General features: G+C 40.7%; 1 pseudogene; it reads right to left on the minus strand.

Moving 5' to 3' along the window:
- Nucleotides 1-1,823: 1,823 nt before the first annotated feature.
- LOC114704026 lies at nt 1,824-2,461 on the minus strand (annotated as a pseudogene).
- Between the last annotated feature and the right edge of the window lie 429 nt (nt 2,462-2,890).

The raw sequence follows: 2,890 nt of genomic DNA on the forward strand, positions 1-2,890 counted from the left end.
GGTTTGATCACCTCAGAAAATCAAATACTGCCCTTTACCTGAAAGGAATGAAGCAACAAAGTGATTCCTAATGGTATTCTGCTCTCTACATAGCTCAGCCATCACTGGAGAAGCTTCCTCCTACAGCAGATCGGGATGAATACAGCTGGACAAGGTAAGAGACTTTGGAACAATTTGTCCTAAATGGAATGTCTCTATCAATTTCCTCCCCACAGGGCTCAGGGAACCCTATGGAAGAAGAGGCAGAAAGAGTGTAAGAGCCACAGGGGTTGGAGGACACCAAGGAAACAAAGCCTTCTGAAAACAGCAAGATTAATGCACGTGGGAACTCAGAGACTGTGGCAGAAGACACAGGATCTGCACAGGCAACCCTGGTGGGTTGCCACTCTGAGAGGGGAAATAGACACAAGCCCCCATCCCTAACCAATAACTGCTCACAAATGAAAATTTAGGGAGTTTCACTGGGGAAACAAACCACTCTTAAGGGGAGGTCCCATGTCTAACACAAAACAAACTTAATTGTATCTTCGGAGTATTTTTTCTTACCCTAGAGGTCTTTTGCTTATATATTATTGTTTCTGGTTTTGTGTTTTCAGGGGATTTCTGTGTGTGCCAATGTGTGTGTCTCCATGTGTATCTGTGTTTCTTGTGCTTTTTCTTTGGCTTTTTGTTTATTTTGTCCTACTCAGGTTTATTTGTTTTTATTTAGTCTTATTTTATTTCCTCCCTTCCTTCCTCCCTCCCTCTCTCCCTCCCCCTTCCTTCCTTCCTTCCTTCCTTCCTTCCTCTCTCTCTCTGTCTCTCTCTCTGTCTCTCTCTCTCTGTCTCTCTCTCTGTCTCTGTCTCTGTCTCTCTCTCTCTCTCTCTTTCTGGTGCCTATTTGTTTTCTAATGAGAGAGAGCAAGAAAGGGTGTAGATTTGGAGAGGTGGGTAGGATCTGGAAAGAGTTGGGAGAGGGGCAACCATAATCAGAATATATTGTATGAAAGAAAATCTGCTTTCAATTAAAAAAAATAGTTAAAAAAACCCAACTATAGCCGGGCGGCGGTGGCGCACGCCTTTAATCCCAGCACTCGGGAGGCAGAGCCAGGCGGATCTCTGTAAGTTCGAGGCCAGCCTGGGCTACCAAGTGAGTTCCAGGAAAAGGCGCAAAGCTACACAGAGAAACCCTGTCTCGAAAAAACCAAAAAAAAAAAAAAAAAAAAAAACAACTATTTCAAGGCACATTTAATTTAATTTCAATAGATCAATATGAAAGCCACTCCCTGAAGTTTAAGACTACACCTTCACATTATCACATTCCTCAGTTACAGTTATTTACAGTTTCCACAACCATTCAAAGAACAAAATGATTTATATGAACCCCATGGATTTAAGACTCCATTATATAATATAGAGCTCAGAGCTAATTGGAGAAATAGATCTGCTACTTGTACTACTGGTAGCTATAACTTGATTGTCTCATGGCTATTAGAAGTTGATTCTTAGCATATAAACCCTTTAAAAGAAAAATTCACCTCATTTGAGTTTTGACCCAGTAGTCACCCATCAGTCCACAGTCTTATTGGCATAACTGATGTGCACTATCTCCAAGTCACTATGCTCAAGGTTAAGAGCAGTGAATATTCCATCTTTGCATTTTACTGGAATTTTACATGCTTAATTTATGATTTAAAAATCTCTAGATTTTCAATCCTTTGAACTGTCTGAAGACACAGTGTGCCATACACTTAAGACTTCTGTTTCTCACTCTGTTATCTTCAGAAACATTTCTCAAGTGTCTACGTGTCCTAGAAAGGAATTTTTCAAAGGTGGACTCTTCTTCATCTGAAACAAGAGGAAGAGAAAGAAGCTGAAACACAAGGTTCATCTGGTAAGTTTTACATTAGTCACTATAATCTGACAGTATAAGAATGTGTCTATTTTGGCTCCAGAAGTTTGAGTCTTGATGTGGAAATGAGTACTTGGCTATCCCACCACAGCTTTCTCCAGGTGGGATTTTCAGGGCAGTCAAGACTGGGGAGTATGATTTGCTTCCCTATCAGGTGGAAACAAACTTTCAGGCACTCAGGTCATTTTGGGCTTCTTCCAGTTTGTCTTTAGCCTGTTCCAGTTGACCTTTATTTTTAGGAAAAACAAGTTGATCACTGGGCGTGCCATTGGTGATCTTGGTGGGGCCACACTTGGCTGGTGGATTTGCTTGAGGTACTAGATTTGAGAGATACACTCCTGTGCCTCCTCTTCCTTGATTGCTAGTCACACAATAAGAATGTTTTCTCTGCATAAGACTCCTGCTGTTGCTGTTTTGGTTTTTCTTCAGATTCCTTTAAGCTAGTCACATCATTGGAGTGGACATCATTTCATAATGTTTCCATCTTAGAATTAACTCATCTCATGCCATAACTTTGAACTCTGTTTCATTTACATGGACCTTTTTAGGAAGAAGTTCTTTATTGGTCATCTTGAACTCTTTCCAGTCCAAGATTGCGTGGGGACTGTCAGTCCCATAGGTGGAGGACACTCAGCCATTGGCCCACCCTCTTTCCCATCACAGCAGCCCTGGTGCTGGCCTTTACTTGCAAGTCTTACAGCCATACCTAGAGCAAGACAATTTTAAGGATGAGTTTTTTTTAATTTGTTTGCTTTCTGAAATTGGCTCTCTACCTTAAGTAGAAAGGACTTAGTGATAAAAATGCCAGCTTAGTAGATATGAGACTCTTCATTCTATCTTGTAACAACATTACCAAAAACAAACAAACGAAAATGATAAAGCCAAACAAAACACCAAAAAAATCCATTTATAAAAAACAAAGATAGCTTCACATGGTGGTGCACACCTATAATCCTAGTACTCAGGAAACTGAAGCAGGAAGGATGGAGTTTAGCTAAA

The sequence above is a fragment of the Peromyscus leucopus genome, chromosome X, assembly GCF_004664715.2.
Source record: "Peromyscus leucopus breed LL Stock chromosome X, UCI_PerLeu_2.1, whole genome shotgun sequence".
NCBI lineage: Eukaryota > Metazoa > Chordata > Mammalia > Rodentia > Cricetidae > Peromyscus > Peromyscus leucopus.